The sequence below is a fragment of the Scyliorhinus canicula genome, chromosome 15 (assembly GCF_902713615.1).
Source record: "Scyliorhinus canicula chromosome 15, sScyCan1.1, whole genome shotgun sequence".
NCBI classification, from domain to species: Eukaryota; Metazoa; Chordata; class Chondrichthyes; order Carcharhiniformes; family Scyliorhinidae; genus Scyliorhinus; species Scyliorhinus canicula.
The window spans coordinates 50,647,597-50,661,614 of NC_052160.1; the positions used below are offsets into that span (position 1 = coordinate 50,647,597).

At 45.1% G+C, this 14,018-nt stretch overlaps 1 long non-coding RNA gene across 3 annotated transcripts in view; it reads right to left on the reverse strand.

Moving 5' to 3' along the window:
* The window catches only part of LOC119978104, a 96,506-nt gene that overhangs the window by 51,681 nt on the left and 30,807 nt on the right, over positions 1-14,018 (reverse strand). The window contains exon 3 of one of the 3 annotated variants that reach the window (XR_005463383.1): positions 9,101-9,349. The exons of the other annotated variants lie outside the window; for them this stretch is intronic. This is a non-coding gene — a long non-coding RNA (uncharacterized LOC119978104). Of the gene's footprint in view, positions 1-9,100; positions 9,350-14,018 lie in introns of those variants that run through there. 3 annotated transcript variants of the gene reach the window in all.

The window sequence follows — 14,018 nt, forward strand, 5'->3', positions numbered from 1 at the left end:
TTTCATTATCTACTGATTTTCCTGCATACCACTAGAACTCTAGTTTCTGTCTTCATTGATATTCCTCCTTTGTAACTGTCAACTCTCTCCGCAATGCTGGTTAAGTTTCAACTCATCCTAAGACCCTACAGCCTGTGCCACTACCGGCAAAACTTTGAACTCCCGCCAGTCCTGTTCTCTCGAGACTTCCTGTAGCCCAATTAGGTGATTTCAAGTTTCTCATCCTTGCCTTTAACCATGAATTTGCGCAATCCTAATGTTTGTTACCTGCTAGCCTTTTGGTTTCTGTGCCTCACCTTCCTTAGTCTCCACTCATTCCACCCCAATTTTGGAGGTTGTGTATTTCACTCCTCTGTGCTCCAGAAAGTGCAGCTTCACATCCTTGACCTTCCCAACGCCTTCCCTCCTTTTGCAATCCTCCTCAAATATTTTGCTTTCACCATTTTTTACCCTCCTTCCACCCAAACCCCATTTAATTTTTCCTTTCCGCCTCACACTCAGCAGCTGCCTGTTTAATTTTTACCCTCGTCTAAAGCCCTTTGAGATAATCCCTACCAATGAAAGTTTGTGACTTTTGTGATTCTATGGAATCTGTGGAGCCCTTCGATGATAAGAGGATGCCAGGGAATCAGCAGGAAGTGACCACATTGATAACAAAGGGTGTAATCCAATGACCACGCTGCACTGTAAAAGCAGCTCGCCATGCGCAGTGAGGCTGATAGAAGCCAGTAGACCCCACTCCCAGGATCTACCCAGCTCGCCACACTTCGCGACATACGAACATAAGAACTAGGAACAGGAGTAGGCCATCTGGCCCTTCGAGCCTGCTCCGCCATTCAATGAGATCATGGCTGATCTTTTGTGGACTCAGCTCCACTTTCCCACCCGAACACCATAATGCTTTATTCCTTTATTCTTCAAAAAACTATCTATCTTTACCTTGAAAATATTTAATGAAGGAGCCTCAACTGCTTCATTGGGCAGAGAATTCCATAGATTCACAACCCTTTGGGTGAAGAAGTTCCTCGTAAACTCAGTCCTAAATCTACTTCCCCTTATTCTGAGGCTATTCCCCCTAGTTCCGCTTTCATCTGCTAGTGGAAACAACCTACCCGCATCTATCCTATCTATTCCCTTCATAATTTTATGTTTCTATAAGATCCCCCCCGCATCCTTCTAAATTCCAACAAGTACAGTCCCAGTCTACTCGTAATCCAACCCCCTCAACTCTGGGATTAACCTAGTGAATCTCCTCTGCACACCCTCCAGCGCCAGTACGTCCATTCTCAGGTAAAAAATACGTCCTTTCTCAGGTAAAATCCAATGCAATCCCATTGTGGGTGGGATCACATTTAGGCAAATCTGCACATTTCAGTTAGACTCACTCTTGGAGGGGGGGGGGGGGTGGGGGCGCGGGGGGATCTGGCCCTGTGCGTTTCTCCCACGGTGGCCTGGCCCGGGATGGGGGCCCACCAATCCGCGGGCGGGCCTGTGCCGTGGGGGCACTCTATTCCTCCACGTCGGCTCGTGTGATCCTCCGCCATGGCCGACGTGGAGATGACCCCCCCCTGCGCATGCATTGGGATGATGCCAGCACACGCTGGTGCCCCCGCGCATGCGCCAACTTGCGCCGGCTGGCGGAGGCCCTTCGGCGCCGGTTGGCGTGGCGGCAAGCCCCTTCCCTGCCAGCCGGTGCGGCACAAACCACTTTGGGGAGGCCCGGCGCCAGGGTGGTTCACGCCACTCCTTGCCGCCGGGACCCCCCGCTCTGCCATGTAGGGGAGAATCCCGCCCAGGACAACATTTAAAAATGGCATCCCGATTTCTCACTACACTGTGGAGTTGCGGCAAGCGGAGCTCCCCACTGTAAAAAATAGGGCTATTTGCAGCATGTTCTCCATTCAGGCCCCTTATACAACATGGGTTGTGTTGAATAATCACGTGTTTCTCGGCACTGCGAGCGCCTAGAAACACGCGGCTCAACGTGTACGCTAGGGGACTTTGTTCCCTTTTGGGAGAAAGTGATTTGCCAAAATTATGAAGATCAGCTTCTGAAAGGCACTTGGAAAATAATGGCCTGTTTTCAAAGGATATCAAAGTTTTTGTACTACATTCCAGGATGTCTTCTTTGGTGTTATTATAATGATAAAATACCTTGGGCTTATTTACTCTACAAGGCACCAATCACTCATAAGGGATTGGATAAACATATTGCAGGTCCATTTATTAAGACTCAGCAGATGAAAACAGTTATATTTAGATGTAGATCATGGAGGCATCAGAGCTGTGTGCGTGCTTGCAGTAATCATCTTTATTAGTGTCACAGGTAGGCTTACATTAACACTGCAATGAAGTTACTGTGAAAATCCCCTGGTCACCACACTACAGCACCTGTTCAGGTACACTGAGGGGGTATTAAATGTCCAAATCATCTAACAAGCACATCTTTCGGGACTTGTGGGAGGAAACCAGAGCACCCGGAGGAAACTCACGCAGACACGGGGAGAACGTGCAGACTCCGCAGAGACAGTGACCCAAGCCGGGAATTGAATCCAGGTCCCTGGCACTGTGAAGTAACGGTGCTAACCACTGTGCTACCATGCCACCCATACGTTTGTGTGCATGTTTGTGTGTGCATGTATGTTTGTATGTGGGCATATGCTTGTGTGTATATGTTTGTGTGTGTTTGTGTCTGTGTATGTTTGTGTGTATGTGTACTTATGTATAACTTTGTGTATGCGAGTGACTGTATATTTGTGCCCATGTGTGTTTGTGTGGCAAAGCAAAAGTGAAAATAGGAACAATCACATGACATATTCTCCTTCTACTGATGTCATGCTGATATCCCTTACAGGCACCAATGGTTAGATTCTCTCTTGTTGGAGATGGCCATTGCCTGCCACTTGTGTGGGTCGGCATAGTGGCACAGTGGTTAGCACTGCTGCCTCACAGCGCCAGGGACCTGGGTTCAATTCGGGTCTTGGCTGACTGTGGAGTTTTTACGTTCTCTCCGTGCCGGCGTGTGTTTCCTCTGGGTGCTCCAGTTTCCCCCCACAGTCCAAAGATGTGCAGGTTAGGTGGATTGACCATAAGAAATTGCCCCTTAGTGTCCAAAGATGTGCAGGTTAGCTGGGGTTATGTGGATGGGCCAGGGATTGAGCCTAGATGGGGTACCCTCTTTCAGAGGGTCGGTGCAGACTTGATGGATCGAATGGTCTTCTTCTGCACTTTATAGATCAATTATATGAACATCCTCCTATCTTTTTAAAGAAATTTTCCCCTTCCAAAGCAATACAACTATTTACATGTTCATGTCTGGCTACCATCACAGATGTGGATAAAATTGATGAATCCCTGCGTCTTTAAAGCATAAAGATAATCTAGTTGTCCACCAAGACTTTGACTGGGGATTTCTTCAATTTCTCACAGTGGTCTGTGGGACTGTCAATCTTGGATGTTGTTCCTGGCTGTTTTTGGAGGAATTTTGAGCTGAATGTAATAGAGTGCACCAGTAAATTGGCCTCTTTGTACTGCCCACAAAGACATGGGTCAAGTGATTTGCAATCTAGACTGACCTTTGGGAGACTGGATGCATTGATATGATACAAGAAAGTTAACCATGTTTCCAGGACTTTTTAACCTGGTGTGGCATCAGCAGCCTCAACAAATGAAGGAAGGAAGAGAAATTTGTGGGAAGAGATTCCAGGAAATTACTGAGTTGTGGGGAGTTAAATTTGGATCCAGAAGATTTAACCATGAGAATGTACCTAGGCCATTCCTGGAGTACATTTAAATTCTAGAAGTTGAAGAAGAGCACTCAAAGTACGCTGACTTGATCGCCAAATGAAACAAGTTGATAAAGGCATAAGAAATTAACTTTAACTTATCTGGCCAAAACCTCAAATCAACATTAGCAGTTTTATTAATTTGATTAAGAGCAAGACAGCTTTATAGCAATAGATATGCATCAGGGAATTACAGAGCAGTGACTGGTCCTCAGTACGTCAACTACACTTTGTGAAAATGTGCAGATGCCGGCGTTGAACTTGGGTGAGCACAGTAAGAAGTCTTACAACACCAGGTTAAAGTCCAACAGGTTTGTTTCAAACACTAGCTTTCGGAGCGCTGCTCCTTCCTCAGGCGAATGAAGAGGTATGTTCCAGAAACATATATATATACAAAATCAAAGATGCCAGACAATGCTTAGAATACGAGCATTTGCATGTAATCAAGTCTTTACAGATCCAGAGATAGGGGTAACCCCAGGTTAAAGAGGTGTGAATTATAGGGCAGCACGGTAGCATAGTGGTTAGCACAAATGCTTCACAGCTCCAAGGTCCCAGGTTCGATTCCCGGCTTGGGTCACTGTCTGTGTGGAGTCTGCACGTTCTCCTCGTGTGTGCATGGGTTTCCTCCGGGTGCTCTGGTTTCCTCCCACAGTCCAAACTTGTGCAGGCTAGGTGGATTGGCCATGCTAAATTGCCCTTAGTGTTAGGTGGGGTTACTGGGTTATGGGGATAGGGTGGAAGTATGGGCTTGGGTAGGGTGCTCTTTCCAAGAGCCGGTGCAGACTCGATGGGCCGAATAGCCTCCTTCTGTACTGTAAATTCTATGAATTGTCTCAAGCCAGGACAGTTGGTAGGATTTTGCAAGCCCAGGCCAGATGGTGGGGGATGAATGTAATGCAACATGAATCCCAGGTCCCGGTTGAGGCCGCACTCATGTGTGCGGAACTTGGCTATAAATTTCTGCTCAGCGATTCTGCGTTGTCGTGCGTCCTGAAGGCCGCCTTGGAGAAAGCTTACCCGGAGATCAGAGGTAATCTGACTGCTGAAGTGTTCCCCGACTGGAAGGGAACATTCCTGCCTGGTGATTGTCGCGCGTTGTCCGTTCATTCGTTGTCGCAGCGTCTGCATGGTCTTGCCAATGTATCACGCTTCGGAATATCCTTTGTGAAGTAATTCATCGTACTGTCCAAATAAGTATCTTTCGACACGCTTTATAAAAAGGGGCTGGATTAGCACAGTGGGCTAAACAGCTGGCTTGTAATGCAGAAAAAGGCAGCAGTGCGGGTTCAATTCCTGTCCCAGCCTCCCCAAAAAGGTGCTGGAATGTGGCGACTAGGGGCTTTTCACAGTAATGTCATTGAAGCCTACTTGTGACAATAAGCGATTATTATTATTAAATGACCAGCTGCATTGGCCATCCAATGGAACCAAGGTTCCACCTTCCTATTGAGGAAAGATCCCCTAGCACTATTTGAAGACAGCAGTCCATTTTGATTTGTTTCACAATCATTCAACTCTCAACTCGTATCACCAGACGAGATTAACGGGTTACTCTATGGCATTTGTGGGATCTTGCTCTGTGCAAATTGGTTTACAGGAGCTGTACACCAAAAGTAAACCATTGACCATGAAGCACTGTGGGAATGCCAAAGAAATAACAGAGGCAAGTCTTTTGTCCCATGTCTGCCTTGACTCAGTGGGAAGTGCTCTCGCCTCTGTATCAGAATGTCATGGATTTGAGTCCCTCTCCAGAGACTTGCACACTCCACCAACAGTGCAGTATGGAGGGATTACTGCACAGTTGGAGGTGTTGGCCTTTGGATGAAATGTTATCCCTCTTGAATGGTGCAAGAAACATTCATCTTTCAACCAACAGTGCTAAGGTGGAATGACTTGACCCAGAAAAGGATGGGAAAAAAATGAGGCAGGGACCTTTAATGGCACACTTCCTGGTGTCTTTACGCATTGGGTCTTGGGGCGCTCTTTGGTGAATGGAGGCATGTGCAGTTCCTGAGTAGAACCACTAGATGCCAGCACTGAGGAAAGGATATTCCTTAGCAGAGTCCATCATCTCTATGCAAAGAATGCATTTTGAATATTACAAAATCCCACCGGTACAACTCCGATCTGTCACTCCAATGGCACTCAACAAACAGTAGCCTTGAGTTAGAATCTGGACATTGAGTATCAATTTAATTCTAATATCTTCAGCATAGAAACATCAGTATCTAAAATCTGGACTTTCTTCTGAGCTGTCAACTACCTGTCTCATGGCTGCACTTAAAATAATCTTCTAAATTGTAGTGCAGTAAAACTGGACTAAGCGGTTGTTTCCATTGACTATACTTCCAGATAACAGGCACAGATACAAGCATAAAGTAATGAGTGACCACAGATTAACCAAACTTTCTTTTATAGTCCTCCACTTATTTTCAGAGTAATTATTTCAACCTGATAACAATTAAACCGTTAGCTGATTCAAAATGAGTGGTAAGACCTGCACAAGCTGTGATGAAGATGAATTTTTTATAATTATGGTTGAGTTGGCCTGATATCTAAAGTTTGGCTCAGTGGTGGAGCTTTTGCCTCTTAGCCAGAAGGTTGTGGGTTCAGATCCTCCTATAGCAACAAGTGCCTGTATTGTAAGCTGGCCATCCAATGCAATGCCGAACAATAATAGGAACACTTGTGGAGGTGCTGGCCCCTCCCAGGATGTTACAGCTTTATGGCCCGAGTTAAAGAAGAGCAAGTGAATTCTCCTAGTGTGCTGGCTGTCAGGAGAAGGAGGTAGATCACCTCTCTGCAGTTTGTGGTGGCCAATTCTGAGAGTTGAGAACCTCTACACGGTCTCATTATGTGGCAAACTGTAGTTCAGTCACCTTCATCGATTTAATAGTTATGCTGAGGGAATTGAACTATTTTGTACAATGTGTCAGGCAAATTGAAGATGCCTGTTTGCATTCATCAGTTCTGGAAGAACAGTCCACTCTGTGCCCTAATCTCTTGAGACGCATATCGCGTGGAAGGTGAACATTGACTGAAAAGGATACATATGTTGTACGTAGAGTAAAAATAAGATTCAAATGAATACTGGCACCTATGTCATCAGTGCAGCCTTTCCTGCTCCCAAACATCAGTATCTCTGCTATTATTTGTACATACCTTATCCACTTTATAGGTTCAATGTACAGGATGTGGCACTGAGCTTAACAGTAGTAGACATGAGGAATCTGCATGTTTTTACAGGAGCTAATCCTGTGAGTGACTGGGCCTGAATGCTTCAAGCATTAAATTTCTGCTACACTGGAGGAAACCTATTATTGCAAACCTTTTCTGATAGACCCATCATAATAATTGGTAACGGGAAGCTCGCACTCTGGCAAGACAAAACTTAGGTAAAGGGCGAGATAAATTGTCCCAAGTGGAAGTAATGGAGCAAACGAGAGGCTTTTACTCCAGAGTTCAGAAGGATGAAAGGTGACTCACTGAAACGTATAAAATTCTGAAGGAGTTTGACAGGGTAGATGTGGGAAGAGTCTCGAACAATGGGTCATAAGTCTCTGAATATGAGGCTGGCCATCTCAGGACGAAGACGAGGGAATATTTTTAATACAAAGTGACTGCTGGAATTCTGCCCCCCAGAGTGCTCTAGACACTCAGCCATTTGAGTACATCCCAGGCTGAATATGATACATTTATGGACAGGAAGGAAATCTGGTGAAAGGAACAAGCTGAAAGAGGTGAATAGTCTACTCCTGCTCCTTTATCTTGCATTCTTTGAAAATATAGAGTTTTGATGCTTCCCAATTTGTTCTAAGTGGTTGTCGATTTTATGTTTCAAGGAATAATATTTCCAGAACTGATGAATGCAAACAGACACCTTCAATTCATGCATTTGGATCGACGTTCTTGAGCTATCCTCTCAATTAAAATGGGCACATTGGCCAGAATTTTCCAGCCCTTCATGCCAGTGGGATTTTCCAGTCCTGCCGATGTGAACGGAGATTTAAATGCTAGTCATCCCAAAATTCCGGCCATTATGACAGTGAGATAGTGGTGATTGACCCTTTAAGGGGAACACAGCAGAGTAAGGGTCACCTGACCTGGGTGACCAATGGGACTCAAAGGGGAGAATCATCCCAGGTGGAGTTCTCTTAGGCAGGAGCCATTCCAGAATTAGTTGTAGACAAGCTGCTGCTCTTGTAGATCCTTGTAAATAAATCCTTTGCTGCTCACTGATAAAGTCTCTGAAAGTGCATCATTACAGAGGACGTTTCTCATACTTCTGCGTGTGTTACTTCCACCCCTTACATGTAGAAGAGTTCACAAAGAAGATGCAAAGGAGGTTTATACTGCCCATCTGGCTCATGTCTTCTTGGTTACCAATCCCCATGTAACATCCAATTGTTTCTGAAATGATTCAAATAGATGTAAGTGATCAAGAAGCTGAAGGCTTCCAAAACAATGAGTTGGGTTATCAGATTTGGAATGCTTTTGGAATTCCAGCTGTTTGTTTGAGTTGGTTTTGTGGGCGTCTCCAATTCAATACTCGGGGGCCCGTGGCAGATAGTCTGGCACACTACTGCTGAATGTGTACATGAGGGAATTGTAGGTGTGCTACCCTGACCTTCCATATATTAAAATTGATCAAATGGTGCAGCAGTAATTTTCAGATGGGAAAACCACTCCACCAGTAAGGTGTACTTTGTCAAATCGAATCTCCTTTTCCGTTTCTTCCTGGGTTGTGGATGATGATGGCAAGGCTGCATTCGTTTCCCTTTCCTAGTAGCACTCAGGTGGTGGCGATGTTGCTAGCCTGCTTCACCTTGGAATCACTCATTTACAAACACCAATTTGAATTACATCGAGGCCTTTAATATGGCCCTTAGTGCTCCACAGAGGCACAGGATCAAAAATGGACACGGAGGAGACATTAGGAGGGTTTCTGGCCACGTGGTGGTGTATGACTTGGAGGGGCACTAGGAGGTGAGGTGTCTCAAGAGTCTTTATTGCTCACCTTGTTCTTGGAGGTGGAGGGAATGGTCCTGGGCAGTGCTGTTGAACCTTGTTGAGTTACTCTGGTGCATCCTGTAGATCATTCAAACTGCAGTGTTTTTTCTTATTCACTGGATGTGGGCATTGCTGGCTGGGCCAGCATTTATTGCCCATCCCTAATTGCCCTTGAACTGAATGGCTTGCCAGACCATTGCAGAGGGCAATAGAGTCAACCACATGGCTGTGGAGCGTCTGGAGTCACATGTCGGCCAGACCAAGTAAGGATGGCAGATTTCCTTCCCTAAAGTAAACCAGAAGGGTTTTTAACGACAATGGTTTTAAGGTCATCATTTGATCTAATTCCAGATATGTTCATTGAATTCAAATTTTACCACTTGCCTTGATGGGATTTGAACCCGGGTCTCCAGAACATTACTCTGGGTCTCTGGATTAATAGTCCAGTGACAATATCACTGCTCCATTGCTTCCCGGTGGTGGGTGTTGAGTGCAGCATCTATTCCAACTCTCCCAAGGTGCACAGCTGGTGTAGAAATAGTCTCCGGTCTCTATTATGATATTATGGATACATAAATTCATTTGGGAAAATTATATTCAATACATTGACACCTAACCAGTTGACTCCTGCCTCAGATCTTTAACCATCTGTTAAAAAAATTATAAACTATAAAAATTTCCATCTCTGCTTACACAAGTATAACAAAAAGAATTAAATAGGTTGTGTTCAAATAATCAAATTAAATTGCTTGGAGGAGACATATGAATCAAGTGTTGTTGACACAGTGGAACTGTGTTGGTCAGGTTCGAAATGGGAGGTTTCTGACGAGCAACTTGTAATAACTTTGCAAATTGTCTCCAGTGGGCCACTGGCAAAGGGAATGAGCAAAGGCACATCTGGGACCACGAGCAGCGGTGCTAAATAGAAATTGCAAATACAAATCATAGTTCAAGGAACTGGTTTTGTGCTAATACTCCAAGGCATCTTCAGATAAAATGCCCATTTATAGTCCTTCTTTCCCACTGCATCCCCATTGGGAGAAGCTGGCAATAATTACACAGGAATCCACTGAAGCAATTACCGATCTCGTTTTTTTTGTTAAGTGCACCACATATAAGGAACGCATACGGTTCTGAGCTCTATAAATGAACAGAGCAGCTCATATATCCACTCCATATCGGGGGACTCACCTTGCTCCTGTTCTTTATATTTCCCCTCCTGCTGGATCCCCTTCCAACGACCAGAACCCCTAAAATATTTTGACTAAATTTTGGATTCCCCACTCAGTCAAAATGATTCACCCTGGACCACCATTCTAATCTCCAGCAACACAACGATGAAGGGATTTGATGGAGTAGATAAAGAAAATATTTCCACTGATAGAATGGCCAGTTACCAAAGTGCAGAGATTTAAAGGTTATTGGCAAAATAGCCAGGTACGTGATGTGGAGATTCTTTTTTATTTTATGTGGCAAGTTATTGTGATCTTGAATACGCTGCCTGAAAGGTTGATGGAAGCAGATTTAATAACTGCATTGAAAATAGAACTAAATAATTGCTCGAAGGGGAAATGTTTTCAGGTCTAGAGGAAATGGGCAGGGGAATGGGACTAATGACGGCTTTGCATCTTCACACACACTTGGTTTCCCCCAGAGGGAGTGGTGGGGGAAGTGTGAGTAGAAACCTAGAAGCTTAGAAAATAGAAGCAGGAGGAGACCATTCGGCCCTTCGAGCCTGCTCCACCATTCATTAGGATCATGGCTGATCACCAAGTTCAATATTCTGAGCCCACCTCCCCCCCATTTCCCTTTATCCCTTTAGCCCCAAGAGCTATACCTAATTCCTTTTTGAAATTACACAACATTTTGGCCTCAACTACTTTCTGTGGTAGCGAATTCCACAGATCCAGCACTCTCTGGGTGAAGAAATTTCTCCTCACCTCAGTCCTAAAAGGTTTACTTATTATTATTATTATGATGATTATTATTATCCTCAAACTATGACCCCTAGTTCTGGACTCGCCGCCATTGGGAACATTCTTTCTGAATCTATCCTGTCTAATCCTGTTAGAATTTTGTACGTTTCTACGAGATCCCGTCTCACTCTTCTAAACTCCAATATAATCCTAACCAATTTAGTCTCTCCTCATATGACAGTTCCGCCATCCCAGGAATCAGCCTGATAAACCTTTGCTGTACTCCCTCCAGAGTAAGAACATCCTTCTTCAGGTAAGGACACCAAAACTGCACACAAAACTCAAGATGTGGCCTTACCAATTCCCTATACAATCACAGTAAAACATCTCTATTCCGCTCCTCAAATCCTCTCGCAATGAAGGCCGACATACCATTTGCCTTCATTACTGCCTGCTGTACCTGTGCGCTTAATTTCAGTGACTGATGCACAAGGACACTAAGGTCTCGTTGAGTATCCTCCTCTCTTAATTTACACCCATTTAAATAATAATCTGCCTTCCTATTTTTGCTACTGAAGCGGATAGCCTCACATGTATCCACATTATTCTGCATCTGCCATGCATGTGGCCACTCATTCTGCGTGTCCAAATGCCACGGAAGCATTTCTGCATCCTCCTCACCGCTCACCCTCCCACCCAACTTTGTATCTTCAGCAAAATTGGAGATAATGCATTTAGTTCCCTCGTCCAAATCATTAATATATAATGTGTACAGTTGAGGTCCTAGCACGGAGCCCTGTGCCAATCAGAAAAATATCCATTGATTCCAACTTTTTGCTTCCTGTCTGCTAACTAGCTTTTTATCCATCTCAAGACACTATCCGTAATCCCATGCGCTTTAACTTTACATATTAACCTGCTCTGTGAAACCTTGTTGAAAGCCTTCTGAAAGTCCAAATAAACCACATCCACTAGTTCTCCCTGGTCAACTCTACTAGATACATCTTCAAAGAACTCTAGTAGATTTAACAAGCATGATTTTCCTTTCGTAAATCCATGTTGACTTTGTCTGATTACACCACTGCTTTCCAAATGCTGTGCCATGAAATCCATTGATAATGGACTCAAGCAACTTCCCTACTACCAGTGTTAGGCTCACTGGTCAATAGATCCCTGTTTTCTCTCCACCTCCCTTTTTGAATAGCAGGGTTACATTTGTTACCCTCCAATCTGTAGGATCCATTCCAGAGTAGGCTCATTATCAACCTGTTCAGCAACGCTATAAACACTCCTTCTATGGGCAACGAGTCCCAGAATGTGAATTGAACAAAGACCTTCTGCCTCAGAGGCAGGGGAAGGAACCTCCTGACTACAACTCTTGTGGCTCCTGAATAATTCTTCAAAGCAGACAAAACTGACACAATGAACTAAATGGGCTTCTTCTGCACTGTAATATATTAGAATTCTTTAAAGGCAACAGTCCTTTCTTACCTTTCATTGACTCCATTTTCCCGTGGTCCTAAAAGTCTGTAATCTTTTGTCTTTCTGGCTCCTCATTCGATTGTCAGCAAAGGAAGATTAATTCCTCACCCACCTTAGGAAATGCTTGTCTCAAACGACATAACATTGACTAACGCATTAATTTAAAGGGATGTTCCTGGCTCCAGCTAGTTCTTTGTTAATTAAGTTAATAGTTCTCTGATAAATAAGTGCCAACAATGATTCATTTTTATATTAATTCATCCATATAGTCAGAGGAAGCTTCAAATGGAATAATTGCCATTTATCCATTAAAGACAATTTTGGAGAAACTCGATCAGTGGTAAATTTGACACTTGTGCTGATGCGCTTCACACAATTTAACTGTTGCTTGGCTTGCAGAACTGGTTGTGTCTAGGAAAATACGGCAGTCAACCGGTCCCAAGAATATTCTAGAAATAAGAATGGAATGAATAGCTAAGTAACCACAGAGAGATATAAGGGACAAGGCACCATGAGAAACACTGGGTGGGATTCTCCCATTCGGCGGCAGTGTCCACGGCATCTGAAACGCCGTTGTGTTTCACGACGGTATGAACGGGCCGCTAGGTGTACCGATTATGGCCCCTACAGGTGCACGCCGCTCCAGCCTCCCATCCCGGCACGAACTGCTCGCCGCGGGAACCGCGCATGCGCAGTGGCGCAGGCAGCAACCCGCGCATGCGTGGTGGCCCCCCTCACTGTACCGGCCCCAATGCAACATGGCGCAAGTTCAGGGGCCGGCGCAGAAGAAAGTAGGCTCAGGGAGCATGAGGCCGGCCCGCCGTTCGGTGGGCTCTGATCGCGGGCCAGGCCCCATCGGATGCTCCCTTCCGGGGTCGGAGCATCCCTCCCCCTCCACAGGCTGCCCCCCAATCCAGCGCGCAGAGTTCTCGCCGGCTGCGACCAGGTGTGGACAGCGCCGGCGGGACTCTGCATTTTTAGAGCGGCTGCTCGGCCCATCCCAGGCCGAGAATTGACGGCCTGGCCGCGTACAGGCCCGCGACCGGCGCCGCGCAAAACGCGCCGGCGCCAATGGCGCCTATTCTCCGCTTCACGGAGAATCGCGTGCTGGCGTTGGGCATCTTCCCAACAAGTTATAACATCAACTGGGATTGTAACAGTTAGCACAGTGCCATGTAGAGTAACAGTGTGAGTTAGCACAGTGTCATGTAGAGTAACAGTGTGAGTTAGCACAGTGTCATGTAGAGTAACAGTGTGAGTTAGCACAGTGTCATGTAGAGTAACAGAGTGAGTTAGCACAGTGTCATGTAGAGTAACAGAGTGAGTTAGCACAGTGTCATGTAGAGTAACAGAGTGAGTTAGCACAGTGTCATGTAGAGTAACAGTGTGAGTTAGCACAGTGTCATGTAGGGTAACAGTGTGAGTTAGCACAGTGTCATGTAGAGTAACAGAGTGAGTTAGCACAGTGTCATGTAGAGTAACAGTGTGAGTTAGCACAGTGCCATGTAGAGTAACAGTGTGAGTTAGCACAGTGTCATGTAGAGTAACAGAGTGAGTTAGCACAGTGTCATGTAGAGTAACATAGTGAGTTAGCACAGTGTCATGTAGAGTAACAGTGTGAGTTAGCACAGTGTCATGTAGGGTAACAGTGTGAGTTAGCACAGTGTCATGGAGAGTAACAGAGTGAGTTAACACAGTGGCATGTAGTGTAATAGACTGAGTTAGCACAGTGTCATGTAGAGTAACAGAGTGAGTTAGCACAGTGTCATGTAATGTAACAGAATGAGTTAGTACAGTGTAATGTAGAGTAAGGAAATATTCC